This window comes from Ursus americanus, chromosome 34 (genome assembly GCF_024610735.1).
Source record: "Ursus americanus isolate L20-20 chromosome 34, mUrsAme1.1.p, whole genome shotgun sequence".
NCBI classification, from domain to species: Eukaryota; Metazoa; Chordata; class Mammalia; order Carnivora; family Ursidae; genus Ursus; species Ursus americanus.
The window spans coordinates 10188590-10204079 of NC_142160.1; the positions used below are offsets into that span (position 1 = coordinate 10188590).

Here is a 15490-nt window from a genome sequence, read left to right on the forward strand (position 1 = left end):
TTCACCCATCCCCACACCCTCCTCCCCTCTGGTGACCATCAGCGTGTTCTCTGTTCTTAAGAGTCTGGTTTTTTGTCTGTCTCTTGTTTTTGTCTTGTTTCTTAAATTCCACGTACGAGTGAAATAATATGGTGTTTGTTTTTCTTTGACTTATTTCACTTAGCATTATATCATATTATACTTAATAGCTGAGTAATATTCCACTTATACGGATACCACTCCTTCTTTATCCATTCACGTATGAATGGACATGGGTTGTTTCCGTATCTCGGCTATTGTAAATAATGCTGCAGTAAACATTGAGGTGCATATATCTTTTCAGATTAGTATTTTCATTTTCTTTGAGTAAACACACAGTAGTAGAATTACTGAATCATAGAAAAATTGTACTTTTAGTTTTTTGAGGGCCCTCCATACTGTTTTCCACAGTGGCTGTATGAATTTCCATCCCCGACAACAGTGCCCAAGGGCTCCTTTTTCTCCACATTCTCGCCAACACTTGTTATTTCTTATCTTTTTCTTCTAGCCATCCCGGGAGGGATGAGGTGATAGCTCATGTAGTTTTGATTTGCGTTTCCCTGAGGATGAGTGAGGTTGTGCGTCTTTTCATGTGTGTGTTGCCATCTGGATGTCTTCTTTGGAAAAATGTCTATTCAGATCCTCTGCCCACTTTTAATTGGTTAATTTGTGTTTTTATGAAGTTCAGTTGAGTATGTTTTTTTATAGATTTTAAATATTAACCCCTTATTGGCTATCTCATTTGCAAATACCTACTCCCATTCAGTAGGTTGTCTTTTGTTTTGTCAGTGGTTTCCTTCACTGTGCAAGAGGGTTTTTTGTTTTTGTTTTTTTGTTTTTTTTGCTTTTGTTTCTCTTTCCTGAGGGGACATATCTAGGAAAATGTTTCTGTGGCCGACATCCTAGAAATTACTGCCTATGCTTTCTTCTAGGAGTTTTATGGTTTCATGTCTCCCATTTAGGATTTTAATTCATTTTGAGTTTATTTCTGTGCATGGCGTAAGAAAGTGGTCCAATTCCATTCTTTTGCATGTAACTGTCCAGTTTTCCCAACACCATTTATTGAAGAGACTGTCTTCCCCATTGTATATTCTTGACTCCTTTATCATAGATTAACTGAGTATATAGGCATGGATTTATTTCTGAGCTCTTTCTTATTCTGTTCCATTGATCTACATGTCTATTTTTGTGAGTGTACCCTTTCCTTACTGATTTTGATTTTCTAACTCTGTGCCAGGCACGGCTGTAAGCACCTTCCATAAACTTGGTAGTCATCATAACCACCCTGTGAGGTGGCCCATTTTACAGATGAAGGAACTGAAGTACAGGGAAGTTAAATAACTTGGTCAAGATCAGGGCCTACCAAGGGTGGAACTGGGATTCTAACCAAGCCACTCCAGTTCCAGAGTGCATGGTCTCTTTTTCTTTTCTAGAGAGAGGGGGAGAGAGCGAAAGAGAGAGAGAGCGAGGGTAGGGGCAGAGGGAGAGAGAGACTCTTAAGTGGGCTCCACACTCAGTGCAGAGCCCAACGTGGAGCTTGATCTCACAACTCTGAGATCATGACCTCAGCTGAAGTCAAGAGTCAGACACTTAATCAACTGAGCCCCCCTGGCACCCCCAGAGTGCATGGTCTTAATGACTCTGCGATATTACCTCACATGGAGTGTTGATACTGTAAGATCCATAGGAACCCAGAGAGGGGACAAGGGCCTCCGAGGAAGCTGCAGGGCTTACTCTGAGTTTCAAGTGCTGACGTGACACTTCTGGCCGCCCAGGCCTCCAGGTGACAGCTCCCCAGGTGAGCCTACCTTGGTCATCCCTCTAACTCAAGTCCTCCCCCATGCTTCATGTTGCCCTTGGTCCCATCCTCAGAAGCGAGGAGATGAGGCTGGACAAGGATGAGAAGAGGGGCCCACAGCACTGTCACCACCCCAGAGAAGAATGAGAGGGCAGGATGAGGGATCCATTCCTCTTTTCCCCTGCCTGTGGGCTAGTGGGCTGACCACTGGCCAGGGCTTCTTCTGGGGGCAGGGTGCAAATGAAACCCCTCAAGCAGTGGAGCAGGACATGGGCTCCAGGGCCATTCTGTTCCAGGCCTCAGGAGAGAAGACAAATGAGAAGTTGTCCAGGCAGGAGCGAGAGGAGCGAGAGAAGATGGGGCAGATGGTCCAGGCAGCCAGACTAGAGGGTGCACACTTCTCTGTTGCCCCCCCGAGAACCTCTGCTCTCAGCCAACAACTCAGGAGTCCTAATGAGCTCTTCTGGGCTCCCCAGGCCTGCTCCCCAACCCTTGGCCTCTGTAACTCGGGGTGTTGCTCCTCCAGCCATGTGGGTTCCTCCCCCCACTTCACATAGATTTAATTGGTCTTGATGTTTTTTTTTTTCTTTTAAATGGGAACTTCATCTTTCTTCTGAAGATTCTCAGGGACTGAGGCTGAAACAGGAGTTCCATTTCAAGCTTCTTACCATTTTTAGCAAATAGAGCCCATCCTTTGGCATGCTTGCACTCAGATTCACTTGGCATCGATTTGACATTCAGCCGCTTTTGCTGACCTGACTTTCCCTATAGTGTGAGTGGCATTTGGGTGTTGACCCTTGCTGAGTTGAAGGGACGATGTGGACACAGTCTAATCATTGTGTGGTTCCGTATTCTCTAGAGAAACCAGCCCCACATTGCTTATAGCCTGGGAATCCTTGTGAACTTTGATTCCAAGAGCAGTCAGGGTCAAGACCCTGGGGTGTCATCAGCTTGCTGAGAAGTGGATCTTATAGAAGAGGGAAACTAAAAGCAAGATCTGATGGGGTGGGGTGGAGAAGCATCTCTTGGACCTCACTCTGAGTCTCCTTGAGTCTTTGGTATCTATTCCTAGCAGTGGCTGGCTGTTTGTGGTTCCATTTTGATGAGGATGAGGCCCCTTTGCATGGGCCTCAAGTCAAAAAGATACTGCAGTCCTTAAAACAAAAGTCCCAAATGCACATTTATATCCTACGAGTCTCCTGCCAAGCGAACCTTGCATGCTTTGAAATTTTCACTTTTCTTTTGGCTTAGGTTTGCATCATCGTAATAACTGGTGATGTTGAGCTCATTTTCATAAGCTTATTGTCCATTCGTGTAACTTTTTTTGTTATGTATCTGTTCATATGCATTTGCTCAATTAAAAAATTAGGTTGTTTGTCTTTTGTTATTGATTTATAGAAGTTCTGTGTATATTCTGGATAATGTCTTTTGTCAGATATATGTATTGCAAGTATTCTCTCCCTGCCTGTTGCTTGCCTTTTCATATTGTGAGTGGTGCCTTTTGATGAGCAGAACTTTTACATTTTGATGAAGTTTAGTTTATTAATATTTTATTATATAGTTAATATATACTTTTTGTCCTCTGCAAGAAGTCTCTGCTTGCCCAAAAGTCAGAAAGATGTTTTCCTTATGTTTTTTTTTCTAGAATTGTTGTAGTTTTAATTTTCACATTTCAGTCTATGATGATTTTGAATTAATTTTTGTGTGTGGTGAAAGGCAGGGGTCAAGGTTTACTTCTCCCCTATATCCAGTTGTTCCAACCATGTTCATTGAAAAGAATTTTCTTTCCCCTTGTTGCCTTTGTTAGAAATAAGTTGACCATATCTGTTTGGGTCTATTTCAGGATTCCCTATTTTCTCTCGTTGATCATTTTGCCTGTCCTTATGCCAATATTACACTGTCTCGATTATTAAACTTTTAAAGTAAGTATTGAAATCAAGTGACTCCCCGAGTGTTTTTTTCTTCTTGGCCAAATTAAAAAAATGTTACATCCTAGCTCTTTTGTATTTCTTTTCTTTTCTTTTCTTTTTTTTAAAGATTTTATTTATTTATTTGACAGAGAGAGAGATAGCCAGCGAGAGAGGGAACACAGGCAGGGGGAGCGGGAGAGGAAGAAGCAGGCTCATAGCAGAGGAGCCTGATGTGGGGCTCGATCCCAGATCGCCGGGACCACGCCCTGAGCCGAAGGCAGACGCTTAATGACTGCGCCGCCCAGGCGCCCCTCTTTTGTATTTCTATATACACTTTAGAATCAACTTGTCAATGTCTACCGATTGCTACAGTTTTGATTGGGATTGGGTAGAATCTATAAACTAATTTGGGAAGAATTGCATAATAATAATATTGAGACCTCCTGTTCACGAGCGTGGTTTATCTCTCTATTTTACTTTTCTTTACTTTCTCTTACATACTTTGTAGTTTAATTTCTCTTATGTATGTTTTGTGGTTTACTGTAGAGGTCTCACACAATTTTTGTTAAATTTATTTCAGAGTATTTTCTCTGTTTCTGATGCTGTTATAAGCAGAACAGTTTTATAAGTTTAATTTTCCAGTTGTTTGCTGCTAGCAATTAGAAATACAACTGCTTTTTGTAACTTGACCTTGGATTCTTCCACCAGGAAGAATGTTTTGGATGCCCCCCACTTTACTTCTTTCCCTCAGGGGATATTGATATCAAGCTCATGATATAATCCAACCTCGGTGCCACAGTTTTTTCCATTTGCCTTTGCTTTTCTCCTTCCATTAAAAAAGAAAAAAAAAAGGATTCAGTAAAACTGTGGAGAACAAGGCAAAATGGAACCATCTTTAGACATTGAGGACTCAGGGTCATACAGGATCCTGGTTGGTATGTAGGTTACGTAATATTGTGGGAGCGTATTTAATAATAACACCTTTCACTTATACAGAATTCTATAATTTAGAAAGAACTTGTGCACATTTGATTTCACTTATCTTTGCACAAATTTGGTGGGTAATTGGGGAGGCATGACTCACCATCTTCAAGATGTTGAACCAAGTATCAGAGAGGTTAAGTTACTTGTATAAGGTTACACAGCTAATCAGAAAGTGACCCAGGATTTGGAACTAGGTCTTCCAGTTTACAGTTGCATCTGCGCAGTAACTACCACTGGATCAAGACGGTCCCTGAGAAAGTAGTTGAGAATATTGCCCAACTCTCCTGGGGGATAGCCAGCAACTTTCCAAACCCTGGCCAGGAGAGGCAGGTTTCACTCTGACAACAAAAACCGTTTGTCCTCTTTTCTCTCAGATGGACATTTCCTGGCGGTTCTTGATTTCATTTTGTCCCCTCCCTCCCAATAAAACTCTGTTTCAGTCGGAAACCAGAGGCCTTGCTTAGAAATTTCACAAAGGGCCTGTTCTGATATGTAAGTGACCATTTAAAAGGATTATTCATGCTTGCTGGTTGGGATCCAGAATCCTGTGGGGCTCTGACGTGGTGATTTGTTTTGGGTATTTGATCTGTTGTGTAGCTCCCAGGTGGATTCTCATGATGGACACTTTATGAGCTTCTTTCTTCTTAGGTAAAATAAATACAGCTTCAAAATCTTATCTTGACCATGGTTTACCAGATAGGTTTTTTTTTTTGTTTGTTTTTAAATGAATAAAATCATTGGAATGTGCCCGAAAGTGCCAGGACCTAGAAGAATGACAACTGAGTAGTTGAGACACATTAGATGGCACACTTGCCTAAACTCTTGGGATTCCAGAATCAGGGGGGCCTGCACCCTTGAAACTGATGAATTATTCAGGCAAAATTTCATTGTTCACAGAGAATTGTTGTTCCCCGAGGGAAGACTTTCGGTGTCTTTAATTTCTACTCTTATAGTGTCACTGAAACAAGGACTCCATTTACCCCAGAATAAAGCAGTTTCAGCCTTGACAATGGCATTCTTTTGAAGCTTTGTCATTCTGAATGTGTCTGATTTGTAGTTGCAGATGAGTCTGTGTGGCTGAAATCATTTTGGTTCAAATGATTTGAGAAGTAAAGCTTATTCAAAGTATATTTGTGGCCCAAGGTCTGTCTCCACCCCATGCAGAAGTATTAAATAATCCTCTGTGTCATCATCCTTCAATAATATTTATGAAGAGCCCATCTGTGCTTGGGAGTAAGCCGAGTGCTGTGCAAAACAAGGCAAACACACGCAGACTTGAGCCCTTCTCATTAGAGATATTTACAGCCTCACACAACGCTAGCAGCATCCTTGAGGACACTGCAAGGGATCTAGATCCGAAAAGTATGTTTTGACTGCAAGGGAGGCCATGGAAGGCCCACCACCCATAAATGTGGTAGTGAAGGGAATTAACTCTTTTCTACCTTTTATTGGCTATTTGTGTCACCTGTTGTTCACCATTTACTCATTCAAGAATATTTATTAAGGGCCTTTTACATCCTAGACGTGGTCTCTTGCCTTGGGGGACTTACAGTCTGATGGAGAAGACAATAAGAAGTAAAGAGAAAATATAGATACAAATTTTAACATGTGCTCATAGGAAATGAACTTGTTGCAGTAAATTGTCAGGTTTGGAGCATGTTCCTTAGATGGCATAGTCAGGTGAGGACTCCCCGAGGAGGTTCTGGGTAGGAATAAAGATCAGAAACATGCAACTGGACCCGGCTATGATGCTGGAATTTGAAGTAGCCCATGATGGGGCGCCTGGGTGGCTCAATTGTTAAGCGTCTGCCTTTGGCTCAGGTCATGATCCCAGCGTTCTGGGATCGAGCCCAACATTGGGCTCTCTGCTCCGCTGGGAGCCTGCTTCTTCCTCTCCCACTCCCCCTGCTTGTGTTCCCTCTCTCGCTGGCTGTCTCTCTCTCTGTCAAATAAATAAATAAAATCTTAAAAAAAAAAAAAAGAAATAGCCCATGATACGTGTGAAAATGCTTATTTTTTAGAATATAGTCTACAGCTCTTTGTTGCCAATCCCCAATCTGAAATATGTAGTGTAGTTTTATCTTGAATATATTCAGCTGGTTGTTGGAATCTAGACAGTGTTAATCCTGTAAGTATGCAAGTATCTACTGATCTGCAATGACTTCGGTTTTTACTGCATCCTTTGGATCTGTGCTCTTTTGTCTCTAAGATCAGTCATGATGGATCAGAGTAATGGGAGAGATAGTGATCTGAGCTAATATCTAATTACTTAGTCTCCCATACATTGTTTCTGCTACAGAATGATGGGAATTATTTTGCTTCAGCAGATAAATATGTTCAAGTATATCCTATATGAAAATGAAAGAAAAAAAAGGAAAAAAAGCCCTTTATCATAGGAGTTCTTCCTCTGAAACTCTCCATAGCTGATTTAGTCAGGGTAAAGGCAGAAAAGAGATGGCACCCTCAAAAATGGTTTACTAAAGAGAATTTAATAATAGTAGCTTAATAACTTAATACAGAAGTATGGACAAAGTTAAGGAAAGCAAAAAAATCAAGAAGAGATGGAGAGGCACCCTAGGACTCAGAATGGTAGAAAGTTGTTAGTTCCTCCAGTACTGAAGGGTCAAAGAGGGGACGGATTAGGGTGACCATAGCCTAGTGAGGTCTGGAGTTGTAGAAGGTGGGCTGTCAGACAGGATCTGAATTTGTCAGGGAGGTATAAATACCCCAACTTCTCTCTTTTTTTCACCCCCTAATCTCCTGCTGATGCCTCCTTTTTATCAAACCCAACTGGAAGCAGGAGTGTAGCCTCTAAAGGAAGAGAGTAGGGCAGAGATGGCCATGGAATGAAATGGGTCTTCCATTGGACAAATCATAAAAAAAAAATTGTTCAAGGATGAATAATGATTAATTCAGCTCTGTACCTGAGGTCTAAAAAAGAGGGGAGAGGATGAGACTGGGAGTTAAGCAAGCAGAGATTACTAAAAAGATTGGCCAGTGTGCTGGTTATGCTGGTTATTCTTTGTTTTCCCCCTTCTACCCTACAGTCCAATTTCCTAGTGCTGTTTAAATTTTTCATATTTCATATTACTATGAGTTTGAGCATTTCTTCACATGCTTAAGAGGTTTGGGGGTTTTCTTTTTATTAATTGCCTGTTCCTGTGCTTTGCTCATTTTTATATTTTGGGTTCCTCCTTTTTATGGATTTATAGGAGATCATTATGTATTTTAGATGTTAGAGCCTTGTCAATTTTAAGCACTCTAATTGTCACTTTTTTTCTTCACACAAAATTTTACTGCTGAGCTCTCTATCCAGATTGCTGTCAATAGACAGCTCTGTGTGGGCAACTCAAATTTAATATGTATAAATAGCAACTTTTCCGATTTTCCTTGAAAATCGATCTTCTTTTTTATGTATACTATCTGGGTGAATCACCTATATCACCTAAATTTAAACCTTGGAATAATCCTAGACTTTAACTTCTTCCTTATTACTGTTAGTCACTGAGTTCTGTCAGAAAAGCCACTTAAATATTTCCTGAACCATTCTTTCTTCCACACCCCTACTTTTATTTTCCTAGTTCAGGTTCTCATAATCTTTTGCTTGAACTATTGCAGTAGTCTCCCAGCCTCCAGACCTCCTCTTATTCATTCATATTCTGGACCACCCCAAGCAGAAAGCCATACTTCTTCCTCCCTTGTTTAAAATCTCTTGTTAGTGTCAAATACCTGCACAATGAGATCTCATGTCTGGATTCTAAAGCATGCATAATTTCCTGATTGGGAACATCTCACTCCTGCCTATGTTTTTTACTCTGCCCCCTATTTGTGTTGTATTCTGCTTACAATTCCCCAAATTTGTTGGCCTCTCACACTGCTGGGCCTTTGCACAAGCTGTCTTTCTTTGAAATGTGTCCCCTTTGCCCCACCCCATCCCACGTTGTCCTTCCTTATTTTTCAAGGCTTGAGTCAAGCATCACCTTCTTAGTAAGTCCTCCTTTGGTGTTGTGTTCTCTCCACCCCAAAGCACCTTATAGAACTTGTTTTTCATAGATGACTTTATCAGAAATGTCACAGGCATTGAAAACACATACTTGTCTGTTTCCTATGTCCAGCGCGCCCTGTGGAAGGGAAAGTTTTTATCCAGTGCCCGACACAGAATAGTTCTCAATAAGCACTTCTTAAATGAATGAGATTTTTTCCCCTTTTGGATACCTTTTGTTTGGAAGACAAAAATAACTAGAACTCCACAGATCTAATCACAGAATTCTCAAAGTTAAGTACTGTGAGCTACCAACACACTTCTTTTGACTTTTTTTACAAAATAGACTTGTTGATGCTATCACCTGGTGGCATGGGAAGGTATATCTGAATGATAAGAAAATAAACAATGTATAATTACACAGTCTTCTTTGACTATAATAAAACTGTCCCTGATTTATGGTTTTCACTTACATTTAAGTAAATTTGTAGTGGGTCAGATTTTTAGTAATGATATAGGGATATTGATTACAACTTCATCAAGGTGAGATAAAAGGAAGCAACCACAGAGCAGTTATTTCCTACTTAATAATTAAACTGAACTTAGGCACAGGATTATTTATTTCTTGCCCTAGTGAGTAGGATGAGGAATGGAATTTTTCCTGGGACATTTAGAGGATGCCTTGTATTACCTTCCTGTATGGTTTTTGTGTTCACTTACTGGAAAGGAGGCAAACAATGATTGAAGCCCATTACTTGGTGTTTCTAAGAGTTGATGTCTGATAAACACATGATAATGTGTACATTTAGTAGAGGACATTTATGAATTAATTGGCTAACGGGAAAGGAACAAATTGTCAGCATTTTGAGACTAGAAGCTTCAAGAGCTCTGGAGAGGTTGGAGAAACTGTCTTTTGTTCAGTTGTTCAGAGCCATCTTCAGGTTTTGCTATTAGATTTGGTCAGAAAAACAATTTTGTAAAAGCATTAAGTGACCTGAGTTCCAAAATATGTAGTCATCATCACTCTCCCGCGTGAACTGAAAGACAAGCCATTTTTAGAAGTCGGCTCTTTCTTGCCTGCTACATTTGCAAGGACTCTTTGCCATTCTTTGGCTTCATCCCTAGAAAGGCATGGTCATTGCCAAGGGTGTCCAGCATCTTATCCTCAGCCCTTCCCCTTCTTGGCTCTCCTTTGGCTTTGGCAGGTCACTTTGACCATTGGTGGACCCAGCTAGTACAGAAAGAAGCCCCTTAAAACCACCCTGGGTGATTGGGAATTAAAGACCATTTTAAGCAGGGATTTCTTTTTTTTTTTTTTTAAGATTTTATTTATTTATTAGAGAGAGAGCACGCGAGCGTGAGAGAGCGTGAGCAGCGGGGAGGGGCAGAGAGAGAGGGAGAAGCAGTCTCCCTGCTGACTGTGGAGTCAGACATGGGGCTCAGTCCCAGAATCCTGAGATCATGACCTGTGAGCCAAAATCAGGAGTCGGATACTTAACTGACTGAGCCACCCAGGTGCCCTTTGTCCCATTCATTTCTACGAAGAGGCATGAAGTAACTATTTATCTTAATTATGGTAGTAGTTATACATATATCATTATACAAGTATGTGTATGTCAAGACTCTTGGAACTGTAAAATTGATGAATTTTATTTTAGGTAAATTTTACCTCGATAAAATTGATAAAAATGATCAAATCCTATTTATTTAAAAACAAAACAAAGCGCCTCTCTTGGGTCTTCCTTGATTGGGGTCAGAAATTAACTCTAGTTCTCAGCATCAAGGCTGGCATTTAATAGACTGGCCAGGTTCAGGTGACTCGAGTGGCCTTTGGAATCTCTGTCCGCCACTTTTCTCTCTGTGGTGAGCCAAAATATCAATATACTACCCACGATTCTTGTCTTCTTTGGAAAAAACTCAACCTACATTTAGAGTTGGAGGTTCTAAGATTTCATGGTCATTAGTCAAATTTATTGGCATAAAAGATATAAGGAAGATAGGACAACGCAGCTTCATTCTGGGCCATATGCTTTGCCAAGCTGCCAGAGAAATTTGGCACTTAACAATGATTTTAAGTGAAGGCAGATAATGATAAATCATCGTAGGCCTGAAGATTCTTTTGGAGGAAAAAATGCATGTGCTTTTTGTATGTGCTTTATATTTTGAAATGGATTTTGTAACTCTTAACAAAAAAAAAAGTTTTAAAATGGATTTTAGACCCCAATCTCAGAGGGTGGTGTTAAGCAGGGCCTATTGGAATACTGTTTAAATGGATTGCTAAATACCACCAATTTACCTTACCCATCAGGCTAAAGGAACAATAGTATCTAAGAAAAAAGCACAGGGTGAATCAAGAAGCTGCCCGAAAGTTTTGCTAGCTCAGCAAAGAGTAAGAGGATAAATGCTTTTTTATTTATCATGCAATCTATTATAGTATCTTGTTCAATTTTTACCAAATCCTCAGAAGTATTTGTCAGGTACCATTATTGACATTTTATTTAGAAGAGACATATCATGTTGAAAGACTGAGAAATTTGCCCAAGGTCGCCCATCAGAAAAGAAACAGTGAAGACTGGTACCAGATTGTCTAATTCCAAATCTAATAATTTCTTTACTGATCCTGATTGTTGAGAGCAGGAGGGTGTTCTGATTATATCTTGAGTGGAAGTCATTTGTGCAAGTTGAGGTGGGTGTGTATGGGAATGTATGTTGCCCAAAAAGTGGTAGATGACATCAGACAAGCATGATTCATTTCAACCTCAAGATGTCTTGTAAATTTCAACCTTGAACATCACTACTTTTTAGTAAAGCTCTGAAAGAAGCAATCCCTGGCTTTAACTTAAGACTTCCAGGAAAATGTTGACTAGAGTTCAAGGTAAGGTTTGAATTTTAAGCCCTTGCCTCAGGAACTGCTTGAAGTCGTAAGATCAGCAGTGGCCACGCGAGAAAACCTTGATCAGGTTTCAGTGGCTTTTCTCTGTTACATTCTCTATAAAGTGGGTTAAGCAGATACAATTCCTTCTCTCTAAGAGTTTTTAATCTCATACAGCTAACACTGATAACCAGAAACATAAAATATACCAACTAGGTATAATGGGTTCTTTTAGTAAATAATGTGTCAGGAGTTTAGTATAAGATACTTGTGCTTAGGAAAAAAAAAAAAAAAGGACAAGAAATCTTGTCAGCCCCTGTCTTTGTGCCCTATACAGGTGAGAGTGGAATCCAGATCTGAGTATCCATTCATCTTGCCCCTGATCAGGTTTCTGCCTGGGGTTTAAAATTGTCATTTGTAATTCTAAATTCTTTTAGAGTCCTTGATTGCATCAGTGGTTTATATTCTAGCATGCAGGAAAACTCTTCAATGTCGATGAGTCTGAGTCGGTGCTTGTATTTAAGAATGCAAGATCTCTATCCAGGACTCACAGAGAGATTCTATCAGTCAGGATCTTTGTGCTGCAATTGAGAGAAAAGTAGCCCAAGTGGGGCCTAAATAATAAAGGGAATGTGTTGGCCCACATAACTAAATAGAGGTGGCCGCAGGTGAACCTCGCTCCAGCAGCTCAAATGATATGTCCACTTGACCTGGATATTGCTGTCAGCTTTGCCTGAGAAGGTATCACTCTCATCCTCAGGCTCCCTGCCTCTGGGTCTCCAAGCTTTCCTTTGGGGGAGCAAATATCTGTAGGATTCCAGACTTCTTGCTCTTATACAATCTTGTCTATGAGGATGAAGGGTTTCTTCCTTCCTTCGTTCCTTCCCTTCCTTCCCTCTTTCCCTTCCTTCCCCTTCTTCCCCTCCTTTCCCTCCTTCCCTCCTTTCCTTTCCTTCCTTCCTTCCTCCCTCCCTCCCTCCCTCCCTCCCTCCCTCCCTCCCTCCCTCCCTTCCTTCCTTCCTTCCTTCCTTCCTTCCTTCCTTCCTTCCTTCCTTCCTTCCCATCCCTCCTTCCCTCTCTCTCTCTCTGTCTTTCTTTCTATGATACAAAGCTTTTCTAGAAAGAAACAACCAAAAACATCTCCTTGAGTCTTGATTTTGTTTTGGGTTTGTACCATCTCTGGCCCATTGACTCACCAGGGCCATGACGGGTAGGATAGGCTGAAAGTCTTAAGCCGTTTCCCCCTTATTAGGTGGAGCTGGGAGGACGTCATTCTTTCCCAAATCAAATGACCAAGAATGGATACAGTTGTTCGTCAAAGCAAGATCTTTCTTTTCTCCTTCCAGAAAGGAGTAGTAACTGCAGCACTTTGGGACCCAATGGATACAGAGGGATGGAAGCTAGGTGAGGGCATTGGAGTGCAGTCTGGAAGGAGAACCCAGGACCTGGCTAAGAACTCAAGGTGCCCTTCTTGTTACCCCTCATAGCCCTTCCAATCCTCTCCTGCTTACCAGTAATGGACCATAGCATTGGAATTAGAATAGTGATGCTTGCTTATGATCCTTGTACAGTATGATCATGGATTCATCTGTCCTTCTTTCTCATCCTCTTCTCTCTATCCTTCCTTCCTTCCTTCCTCCCTTCCTTCCTTCCTTCCTTCCTTCCTTCCTTCCTTCCTTCCTTCCTTCCTTCCTCTTTCCTTCCTTCCCTTCTTCTTCCTCCCTCCCTTCCTCCATCTCTCTTGACCTCTCCCTCTTTCCTTCCTTTCTTCCTTCATCCCCTCCCTCTCTCTTTACCTACCTTCCACTTGGCCATTTTTCGAACAACATTCTTTCAGTACATGCTGTGTGCCAGGCACACTGCTGGGTTCTGGATATAACTGACGTACTTCATCTTCTCTTCTGCCTCCTTTATTTTTCTGTCAAATTTCATTGTCAACAAAATTTATAAATATTCTCTGTGTAAAGTATTCTTCTAGATTTAGAGAAATTCATAACTTTAACCTGATGTTAATGATAGATTTGGAGAGTGTTTTCAAATCATTGATGATGACATATCCTACAGATTGTCTTACACAGATTCTACTACCTATATTTAGGAGTAGGAAGGAGAGAGAGAGAACATTAGTTAAGGAGTGCAAACATGTATGCCTGCCAGCTTCCTCAAATGAGCTCAGGCACAGAGTGGAAAATGGGACTTTCAGACTTTCACTAGCATCTACATTCAGACTTATCCAAGTTTGAATTTTAACTCCCCTACTCTGGCTGTGACCTTGGCCTGGTTCCCTGATCAGGGTCTCCTCTGCTAAATGAAAGTATACTAGCACCTCTGGCATTAAGGATTAAATGAGGTAATATATGGATAGTGCTTAGAACAATGCCGGTCTGCAGTAAGAGCTCCAGGAATGTCAGCTATTATTAACACAATAATGGAGTTTTATAGATAACAAACTCAAGAAAGAACAGTGGATTCTAATGACTCATCTCCAGTTCTTCTAGTAAGGAAGTAGGACTTAATTAGTGGCTACACTTAGATCCCCTATCCCGTGAAGTGTGATGTACCCACAGCGAGGAACACCACCTGATCACACTTCACGGTGCAACAAAGCTTTTAGAAAACTGCCTTCTGAACCTCAAGTATCTGTATTTGGTAGTTTTTCAGATTATTTTGTAAGTAATGAATATTTTCTTTCTTTTTTTTTTTTTTTAAGATTTTAAGTAATCGCTGCATCCAATGTGGTCTTGAACTTACGACCCCAAGATCAAGTCCCATGCTCCACCAACTGAGCCAGCCAGGTGCCCCTAATGATTGTTAATTTTCTTTAGCTCTTTTTATATGTATATGGAAACTTGCAGCTAGGTGTCCAGGATTAGACCCATTGCTTTTTGATCCTCTGCGTTTTTATTAGCATCTTTATTTCCTCTTTGATGTCTTCATTGACCCATTGGCTGTTTAGCAGCACGTGTTTGTATTTTTTCTAGTTTTTCCATTATGATTGATTTCTAGTTACATATCATTGTGGTCAGAAAGATGAAATTATATCATTATGACTTCAGTTTTCTTAAACTTACTGAGATGTATTTTGTGGCCTATCATGTGATCTATCCTGGAGAATTTTCCATGTGCACTTGAAAAAAAATATGTGTTCTGTTGTTTTTGGATGGAATGTTCTGTATACATCTGTTAAGTCCATCTGGTCTAATGTTCCGTTCAGAGATACTGTTTAGTTATTGATTTTCTGCATAGATGATCTATCTATTGATGTAAATGGGGGCTTAAAATCTCCTACTACTATTGTCTTACTCTCAGTTTCTCCCTTTGATATTTGCTTTCTGTATTTAGATGGTCCAATGTTGAGTGTATAGATATTTACAATTGTTACGTACTCTTGTTGGATTGGTCCTTTTATCATTATGCAGTGTCCTTCTTTGTCTCTTCTGACAGTCTTTGTTTTAAAGTCAATTTTGTCTGGTACAAATATTGCAACCTTGGCTTTTTTTCCACTTCTGTTGACACGGAATATCTTATTTTTCATTCTTTCACTTTCAGTTTGTGTGTGTCTTCAGGTCTGGAGTGAGTCTCTTGTAGGCAGCTTATTAACATCCTTTAAAGTTGTTGCAAATTGGAAGACCTTTGTTCACTCTATCAAGTGCTTCTCTGGAACACATATTGGACCCTGGAAGCCTTATTTCTTTAGAAAAATTGGCTTTCTGAGAAAACATAGGGTATCTTTCTCTTCTTTTAAAACACACCTGTGTCTATCCTTATCCTGGCCAAAACCATTAAACCCCCATACAAAGCTCAAGCTTTTTTCCTCTACCACTAATTCTGATGATAGGATTTTGACTTTTCTACACATCCCATTAGAGCATGTAATGTGATTTGTGTGGATATTGTAAGTGCTTGTCCGTTTCACAATCTGTTCA

The 15490-nt window shown here is 40.5% G+C and overlaps 1 protein-coding gene across 1 annotated transcript in view; it reads left to right on the forward strand.

Moving 5' to 3' along the window:
• Positions 1-15490, forward strand: part of PGM5 (phosphoglucomutase 5) — a 184566-nt gene that overhangs the window by 43846 nt on the left and 125230 nt on the right. The window lies entirely within an intron of this gene.